General features: G+C 38.7%; 2 long non-coding RNA genes across 2 annotated transcripts; both read left to right on the forward strand.

Moving 5' to 3' along the window:
- Positions 1 to 806: 806 nt before the first annotated feature.
- On the forward strand, positions 807 to 9,225 carry LOC119995407. Its single transcript, XR_005467671.1, has 4 exons — positions 807 to 967; positions 1,084 to 1,155; positions 1,258 to 1,314; positions 9,121 to 9,225. It is a non-coding gene; the product is annotated as an uncharacterized LOC119995407 (long non-coding RNA).
- Positions 7,985 to 8,631, forward strand: LOC119995408. Its single transcript, XR_005467672.1, has 3 exons — positions 7,985 to 8,138; positions 8,255 to 8,326; positions 8,429 to 8,631. It is a non-coding gene; the product is annotated as an uncharacterized LOC119995408 (long non-coding RNA).
- Positions 9,226 to 10,428: the final 1,203 nt, after the last annotated feature.

Below are 10,428 nucleotides of genomic sequence, written 5' to 3' on the forward strand. Positions count from 1 at the left end.
GCTATTAGATAGCCTTAATGTTGGTGCAAAAGTGTGTATCAAAGAGGCACAAAGTGTGTTTTATTGGTTCAATATGAGAACAGATGTGTACAATAGTGTAAATTTGTTGTCTTCATTTTGTTGGGCTAACCATGGAGACGTGGGACATAGTTGGCTCCAAACATGGGCCCCACTTAAACTACACTCACAATAATAGTTTTTAAAATCGTATCGTGGTTCAAATCGTGTAGGCTGAAAGTTCAAGGTTTTCAAGATTCAATCGATATGATAAATGTTGAACCACTTGTTTATAATACAAAATAAATTAATATATATTATATAACTATATAATATATATAAATATATAACATATAATACATCACTCAAAAAACAAAAAAAAAATGATATCTACATATCTCCATCATCCTTTCTAATCCTAATTTAATAGGTGCCCTGTGATTTTACTTATTTTAGCTAAATTAACCATACAAAATTAAAGATACTCAAATTCAACCCAAATGCAAAACTCAACTTAAATTCAACTTTCACATAGATATGTGTGCCAAATGAAACCCCCAACCAAGGCCAACACCGTGATATATGTGTCAAATGAAACCCAAATGCAAAACCATGGTGTAATACCCCTTTTTTTAAAAAAAAAAATTGAGTTGATAAATAAAATAAGAAAAAATAATAATAATAATATAGGAACCTTGTGGTCAAAAATACAAAAGAAGAAAGAATTGAGAAGTAAAAGACAATACAAATAAAGTAATTAATAAAATAAGCATACAAAGGTTGTCGGCAACCTTAGGAGACAAAAAGAAAAAAAAATATAAAACAAAGAAGAAGTTCGAGGAACCGAGAGAGAGAAAGGGAAAATGTGAAGAGAGAATGTGATTTTTGAAGGAGATAAAGGGAAAAGAAGATGGAATCAAGAGTTTGAGATTTTCATAGGCTTGGATTCCAAGATTTCTTCAAGATTGAGGTAAGATTTCCATGGGTTTGAAACTAGTGTTTACGGGTTTGGTTTGATTTCATGAAATTGGAGGTTTTGGGGTAAAAGTCTATTGATTAATCAAAGTTTATGTATACTGATGCTAGGTTTGAGCTTGGATTGAAGTGTGGAGATAGGAGGAGAAGTGGTTGAGCTAAGGATTGAAGATTTGGGGCAAGGTGAGTAATTTATCTTGAAATTAAGAGATAAATGTAAGTAATTGGTTTGGAAAATAACAATTCTGGAATGGAAATTGAATGGTAAGTGTGTGTATGGTTTAGGTTATTGAACTTGGAAGATTGGTGGCTAGAGTTGTGGTGAGATTTTGCTCAAACGAGGTAGGGATTTTCTTAACCCTTAATCTCAAAACACTATTGACCACCCGAATTGTGTTAAATTCATTAGTTTCCGCCTTTTTGTTCAAGGGGAAACAAACCTTGGATTATGTGCTATTGTGAACTCAAATTGCTATGTTGTGTGTTTAATGTTGAATGCATTACCCGTGGGCACTCGGTCATCTATCGAGTGGTCGATACTCTTGATCACATGTTTTAATGAATTTGCGCGCAAATAAGTTTAGTTGCATAACATTCATATGTGATGTTACATTTGATGCATGGTGGAAGTGGTGGATTGGATTTGGTGCGTACATCAACGTGTACTAGTGGTTCCGGTTATTTGGCTCTAGTGACATGGTTGATAGTACTTGTATGGACATGCACTAGTGGTTCCGGTTAATTGGCTCTAGCGACATGGCTCGGTTATATGTAAGAATTGCATTTGTTTGATGACACGACATGTTGTTGCATTGTGTTACTTTTTAAAAGATTTCGGCCTTATTCCTTATTTTATGCTTCTATTCGATATCCCTACTGAGCCTCCTGCTCACCGTTTCATTTTTCCCCCTCCTCAGGTGATATAGGTACTAGCGCTAGTGCTCCGACTACGGATCAGCAGGGAGGCGCGTGACGTGTGAAGCAACCGGCATAAAAAACAATGAAGTCGCCACCAATTGATTTTTAGGATGCAATTGGACATCCATTTTGGTCTACGAGAAAAGTGGGTAAGGAGGTCTATTGAGCATGGGGAAGGTGTTAGGCACCCCACAACTCCCGAAAACGGTTACCTTCAAAAATGTTTTCCTATTTGGCTCTACTTTGTTTTGAGGAATGATTGTATGTCCCAAATGTTTTAATGAGTTTTCCATATGCCCGGAAAATCATGTATTATCAAATGGGTGGAAATGTTCCATTAATGTTAGACCAAGATTTGATTTTAAAAATCTTATTTTTATGGGTTTTGATAAAAAAGAAGGAAAAAGGGTGCACGAGATCACTATGGCCATTCCCGGCTTGGCCAAAAATGCTTTAATAAAAGACTCCACTTGAAGTGGTTTTTAATAAAAAGAGGGTGCACGGGATCACTATGGCCATTCCCGGCTTGACAAAAAATGTTTAATAAAGGACTCCACTTGAAGTGGTTTTTGAAATAAAAAGGTGCACGGGATCACTATGGCCATTCCCGGCTTGGCCAAAAATATTTAATAGGAAACTCGACTTGGAGTAGTTTTTTAATAAAAAGATGGCGCACAGGATCACTATGGTCATTCCCGGCTTGGCCAAAAATGTTAAATAAAATACTCCACTTGAAGTGGTTATGGACAAAAAAAGGTGCAATGGATCACTACGGCCATTCCCGGCTTGGCCAAAAATGCTTAATAAAATACTCCACTTGAAGTGGCTTTTAATAAAAAAAGAAGGTGCACGGGATCACTATGACCATTCTCGGCTTGGCCAAAAATGTTTAACCTAGTCTTGGATGAAAAAATCCATATCGGAGTGGGTTTTGATGTTTTTGATGATTTGGAAAAAAGACTATTTAGATAGGAACATTGGAATGAGTTTTGATGGTTTTGGAGAAGAGATTTTTGGGAACTTGGTTGATGCACCAAAAAGGCCCACAATCAATGAAAAAGATTCAATTCAAGTCTTACTCACAATTATGTTCTTCATGAGAAAAGAAAGAATTCATTTAAGGCCCATCGGACGGGTCAAATATCTTTAAACCCCCCTTTGGGTCTTTAAATAAATTCTCCTAATCCCTAAAAACATATTTGCTTTCCGGGTCCACGAAATCCAAATGTTTTGGATGAATGCCAATGGAACCCCAATATCTTGAAGGCTTCTTGGTATTTAAACAAAACATAAATGTTCCATAAGTTAATCTTGGTGTGTTTATTAAGGTGAGACGGCTTTGATTAATGCAAATGACTAACGCGTTCCATTCACTTTCATTGCAATCCTAGCATACATCTAAGCATCATGGCATAGTGTGAGAAATCAAAGTCCTAAGCATGCATTCTAATACAATCATCATTCACAAAATCAATCCCTAGTTTCTATATGCTTCTAGCATTCTATAATATCATGTATGCATTCCTATTTTACATCCACTATTTTTCTATCCTATTACAAGGCTTACATTTTACAATTATGTACAAAAGATAAATATAAAATGAGAAATACAAATATTATACAACAATTGGAATATTACCCATGGGGCCTGTTGCTCAAATCCGGTCCAAATCTTCTAAGTATGTCTTTTAGTCCAAGTCCTCTAAATTGCCTCTTGGCCCAAGTGGTATTACTCGACCCAAGGCCAACAAGCAAACACAAAAAAAATGAGGTCAAATATAATATCAAACCAAATCCATATTTAAAGATTCATTTACACATACAAACATATACAATATCGTGCACATTCATCACCAACCCATGTATACCTATACATATATAAACACATGTACAAATATACACATAAACCTACGGTATATACACACAAACATATATAAACACATATATACAAGCACACATAAACTGGTATACATACGAACACATACATACATACACACACCGTACGCATATATATACATACTATATATGTATACCCACACATCCTCCACACATATATACACACACACCCACTGTACACATATATACACACACCCACACCACTTAATGCACATACCTCATACAAACCCTGCACTCATATATACACATACTATATATATATATATGCATATACACACTGTATACAATATATACATACAAACAAATCTATACGTACACACACAACATATATATATATATATATATATACCCACAGACACACCATATATATATACACACACAAAACATATACAAACACATATGAACACATATATACAAGCAGGCTATATATATACAACATATATACCCATGTACCAGCCATCAAAAAAACGAAACCAGAGAAAATATGACAGAAATATGAGCAAAAAAAAATATGACAGATGCAGAAAAACCAGAGAATGCAAAGTATGACAAAGGATGAGCAAAGAAACGAAACCAGAGATTGACAGAAAAATGCTCTCTCAAGGATGGACCTCGGCAATTGCAAAAATAGAATCAGGAGAACAAAAACAGAGGAGTGGAATCAGATCAGACTGCAAATTAGCTACTACCTTCTCAGATCAACGAAACCAGTGCAAGCAAAACCCTCTTCTTCTCCCGATTCTCCCTTTCTTTTCTTCTCCCAATTCTCCTTTTCCCTTTCTGTTTTTTTTCACTCTGTTTCCGGCGATTTCTTTTTGCTCTCTTCTCCTCTTTTTTTTTTCCTCCTCTCCTTTTTTCTTCTTTTTTGTCCCCTTTTCTCTATGTTGTGCGGCTGCCTTCCTTTTTTCCTCCCTCCCAAAGAATGTTGCCTTTCCTTTATACTAAGAGAGAATGAGACCCTCTCTCTCTCCTAAAACCCTAGTTCTTTCAATTTGTCCCTTTTGCCCTTACTTTTCCTTTCCTTTTAACCAAGGTGGCTATTCTTTTTTGTCTTTTCCACTTTTAATTTTTTCATTTAATTTATTTTTATTCTCTAGATATTTTCTCGGGTTTTGTTTTTGATAATTGGGCCAAAACTTAGGAATTGGGCCTTAAATTTTGAATTTATGAATTTACGGGCTTTTAAGCAAAGACATAAGTTTGGACTTCATTTTCCTTCCTTTAATTTTTATTTTGGATTTCATATTTTTTATTTTTCTATTTTTCTATTTTTTGGGCCGGACGAAAACCGAGTACTACAACGTGGATGGCCTGGACTAGTGTTGGTGTAGTGGTTTGCTTTTATTATATTTATGTAGTGTTTATGTTATGGATGAATGATGATTTCGGTTGGTTAGGCCTGAGGCCTTGGTATGTACATGCGTATAGGAATTTATGATTTGGGATGATATGACATGAGGCCCTGGATGATTATTTTGGAGGTATGGGAATTGTGTGGTTTAAATTGCTATATTTTGTGCAGGGGCATTCTCCGAAATACAGGGAGGTGCTGCCGGATTTTTGTTTAAATCTTATTGCTTTTAAAATTGTGGATTAAGTCGATTTGAGTCCTTGTTTTGGATGGCGGCACGTGGGTGCACACATTTGTTGCCAATATGTCACGTTCCTGGGACGGGGCGTGACAAGTTGGTATCGGAGCCTAGGTTGGCTCTGTGTAAGACCTAAGGGTTGGGTCCCGTATGATTATTTGTGTGTGTATGGGTGAGTATTTGTGTAACGTATGATGTGTGAATGGTGTGTGTGGTATGTCCAGGCCACGTCATGACCTCCGATGATCCGGTATGTATTCGAATCCCATAAATCCTCGTATGTTATGACAATATTGAACGTTGGTTATTTATGTTGTGTTTGTAGATGGACACGCGTAGGAATGTTCGTTCCCTCGAGTCCCAGGATCAAGGGCGTGGACGAGGGCATGGACGCGGGGGTGTTAGGACCCGTGGTGGTAGGCGGGGTGGTGGTCGCGGTCGAGGAGCTGGTCGGGGACGCGGTGAACAAAATATACCCGCTCCTACGATAGTTCCTGAATTACCTACGTGGAGTAGGGTGCAACAGAGGGGAAGGCGCACTGTGGTGAGGAATTCTGAGGAGGTAGAGAATCCTATAGTGAATGTGGCAGGTGGAGAGGGAGTGGTTCCTGAGGCTACACCAACTCAGGGGCAAGCTTTATCAACTACTCAGGTGGCTTCGATATTTGAGGCTCAAATATAAGTGATAAAAGAGATGTCAGAGGTGATGAAGAATATTACACAGGTAGTTCAGGCACGAACTGGACGGGATACTCATGGTATGGTGGAGGGTCAGACCTCGGGGGAGGCTGACAGAATTCAACGAATCTGTCTTGTTAATTGGAAGAAAGTGTGCCGACTTCGTCAACCGATCCACAATCACCCAAATGGTGTCCTTCCTCTTCGGTGTCAATGGTAGCGCTGTCACAAAATCCATGGTGATATTCTCCCATTTCCATTGAGCAACCGGAAGCGGTTGTAACAACCCCGCAGGTCTTTGGTGTTCCGCCTTCACCTGTTGACAAGTGAGGCACCTAGCCACATATTTACCCACATCAACTTTCATTCCACACCACCAAAACTGACGCTTCAAATCCTAATACATCTTGTTACCCCCGGGATGCATGGCAAACCGGGAATGGTGTGCCTACGATAGAATTTCCTCCCGTAACTCTTCATCATTTGGCACCACCAACCTACCCTCAAATCTCACACCACCATCTCCGCCTCTAATCCATCCAGACTCCTCCTCAATCACATCAAATGTTGCATCCCCAATTTGTGCATCTAGCACCTTTTGAATCAATGCCGGCCGAACATAAACACATTCCAAATACAACTTCTCCTCTCGCTCTTGCAATTCCAAGCCAAACGAATTTATCAACTCCATAAACTCCCACTTCCGCATAGAAATTACCGTAATGGTATTCTTCCTACTCAAAGCGTCAGCCACCACATTCGCCTTCCCCGGGTGATAATTTAAATTGTGAGGTTGCATGGAGTTCCATTGAGCATTGTGTCGGATAGAGATCCGCGGTTCACTGGACATTTTTGGGAGAGTTTACAAGAAGCGTTGGGTACCAAGTTGACTATGTCTACTTCGTTTCATCCGTAGACCGATGGGCAAAGTGAGAGAACGATCCAAATACTTGAAGATATGTTGCGGGCGTGTGTTATGGATTTTGGTAGGAGTTGGGAGGATTACTTACATTTGGCGAGTTTGTCTATAACAACTCGTACCAAAGTAGTATCGGAATGGCACCTTTTGAGGCTTTGTATGGAAGGTTGTGTCGATCACCTTTGTGTTGGGCGGAAGTTGGAGAGAAAGTGTTGTCCGGGCCTGAATTTGTGAAGGAGGCCAAACTCAAGGTAGAGGAGATTAAAAAGAGGTTGCTTATAGCCCAAAACCGACAAAAATCCTATGCGGATATAAGAAGGAGACCATTGGAGTTCTCGGTAGGTGACAAAGTGTTTGTGAAAGTGAGCCCTAGGAGAGGAGTCCAACGATTTAGCAAGCAAGGTAAATTGGCACCAAGATATGTTGGGCCTCTTGAGATTCTGGAGAGAGTTGGGGAGGTGGCATACCGTTTGGCATTGCCGCCAAAGTTGTCGAATGTGCATAATGTATTTCATGTGTCAATACTCCGAAAATATGAGCCGGACCCTTCACATGTATTGGATTGAGGAACATTGACGGTAGAGGATGACGGAACCTATTTTGTGCAACCGGTGAGAATTCTGGATAGGCAAGATAAGGTTACGAGGTCAAGAACAATACCATTGGTGAAGGTGTTTCGGATGCATCATGGAACCGAGGAAACAACTTGGAAGTTGAAATCTGAAATGCAAAAGAAGTATCCGTATTTGTTCGAATTATCAGGTACAAGTTAAATTTCGAGGACGAAATTTTTTTTAGGAGGGGAGGATGTAATGCCCCATTTTTTTTAAAAAAAAAACAATTGAGTTGATAAATAAAATAAGAAAAAATAATAATAATAATATAGGAACCTTGTGGTCAAAAATACAAAAGAAGAAAGAATTGAGGAGTAAAAGACAATACAAATAAAGTAATTAATAAAATAGGCATACAAAGGTTGTCGGCAACCTTAGGAGACAAAAAGAAAAAAAAATATAAAACAAAGAAGAAGTTCGAGGAACCGAGAGAGAGAAAGGGAAAATGTGAAGAGAGAATGTGATTTTTGAGGGAGATAAAGGGAAAAGAAGATGGAATCAAGAGTTTGAGACTTTCATAGGCTTGGATTCCAAGATTTCTTCAAGATTGAGGTAAGATTTCCATGGGTTTGAAACTAGGGTTTACGGGTTTGGTTTGATTTCATGAAATTGGAGGTTTTGGGGTAAAAGTTTGTTGATTAATCAAAGTTTATGTATACTGATGCTAGGTTTGAGCTTGGATTGAAGTGTGGAGATAGGAGGAGAAGTGGTTGAGCTAAGGATTGAAGATTTGGGGCAAGGTGAGTAATTTATCTTGAATTTAAGAGATAAATGTAAGTGATTGGTTTGGAAAATAACAATTTTGGAATGGAAATTGAATGGTAAGTGTGTGTATGGTTTAGGTTATTGAACTTGGAAGATTGGTGGCTAGAGTTATGGTGAGATTTTGCTCAAACGAGATAGGGATTTTCTTAGCCCTTAATCTCAAAACACTATTGGCTACCCGAATTGTGTTAAATTCATTAGTTTCCGCCTTTTTGTTCAAGGGGAAACAAACCTTGGATTATGTGCTATTGTGAACTCAAATTGCTATGTTGTGTGTTTAATATTGAATGCATTACTCGTGGACACTCGGTCATCTATCGAGTGGTCGATACTCTTGATCACATGTTTTAATGAATTTGCGCGCAAATAAGTTTAGTTGCATAACATTCATGTGTGATGTTACATTTGATGCATGGTGGAAGTGGTGGATTGGATTTGGTGCGTACATCAACGTGTACTAGTGGTTCCGGTTATTTGGCTCTAGTGACATGGTTGATAGTACTTGTATGGACATGCACTAGTGGTTCCGGTTAATTGGCTCTAGTGGCATGGTATGGAATATTTGTGGGAGCGTGTGCTAGTGGTTCCGGTTAATTGGCTCTAGCGACATGGCTCGGTTAGATGTAAGAATTGCATTTGTTTGATGACACGGCATGTTGTTGCATTGTGTTACTTTTTAAAAGATTTCGGCCTTATTCCTTATTTTATGCTCCTATTCGATATCCCTACTGAGCCTCCTGCTCACCGTTTCATTTTCCCCCCTGCTCAGGTGATATAGGTACTAGCGCTAGTGCTCCGACTACGGATCAGCAGGGAGGCGTGTGACGTGGATGGCCTGGACTAGTGTTGGTGTAGTGGTATGCTTTTATTATGTTTATGTAGTGTTTATGTTATGGATGAATGATGATTTCGGTTGGTTAGGCCTGAGGCCTTGGTATGTACATGCGTTTAGGAATTTATGATTTGGGATGATATGGCATGAGGCCCTGGATGATTATTTTGGAGGTATGGGAATTGTGTGGTTTAAATTGCTATATTTTGTGCAGGGGGCATTCTCCGAAAGACGGGGAGGTGCTACCAGATTTTTGTTTAAATCTTATTGCTTTTAAAATTGTGGATTAAGTCGATTTGAGTCCTTGTTTTGGATGGTGGCACGTGGGTGCACACATGTGTTGCCAATATGTCACGTTCTTGGGAAGGGGCGTGACACATGGGATATGTGCAGTTTGATGATCTTTGATCTTTCACATGTGAAATGAAACCCAAATGGCACATTGGCACCCACGAGCCTCTCTCTCAATCTGGAATTCTCCTCTATTTTCTAGTACTGTAACTTGTCTTATTTCTTTCTCTCTTTCTTCGATTGTTCCGCTTTCACGATGTTCTATCTTTGATTGATGCTTTTTTGTTTCATCCTCAAGTTTTGTGTTTTAACTGATCTTCCTTGTTCTTTTCAAGTAAGGGTATTGGCGATGTGTGGATTACTAGTGAATGAGTGCGTCTTACAGTGGGTTGTCGTGTAGATTGTCGATTCTTGTGAAGCTTAGAGCATCCACAATAGGCTCACTTGTGCTCACATTCCAAACACCTCAATTCTTATGCAACTATCAATTTAACAAGTGGTATATTCCAATACACTCACAGTGGAGACACTTGAGTCAACACTCTATCCTCCTTTGCTCCATCTTCTCTCTCTTCCTTTTCATCATCTCTCTTACTTTCCCTCTTCTCTCTCTTCACTATCCATGAATTAGAGAATACTCATTAAATGGAGTGTGGCTAAGATTTCTAGCAAATATGAAGAGCCAAATTTTACTCATTGTAGTAATCTAGCACTACATTTCTCCAAAAAATTATGTTTTAAATGCTTGATATTAGCACCAATGTGGATGCTCTTACAACATGCAGATCAGATTTAGGGATTTCAACTGGTTTTTTGAAAAACCACGGTTCATGTTTTTTCAAAAAATTATCAGTCCAACATGTATTCTCACGGTCTGCAGTCTGATGCATAAACGATATTTTAAGAGCAAAAAACTGCGTACCCCATCGATTCATGGTTTTGTTAGTTCACCGA

The sequence above is a fragment of the Tripterygium wilfordii genome, chromosome 3 (genome assembly GCF_013401445.1).
Source record: "Tripterygium wilfordii isolate XIE 37 chromosome 3, ASM1340144v1, whole genome shotgun sequence".
Classification (NCBI taxonomy): Eukaryota; Viridiplantae; Streptophyta; class Magnoliopsida; order Celastrales; family Celastraceae; genus Tripterygium; species Tripterygium wilfordii.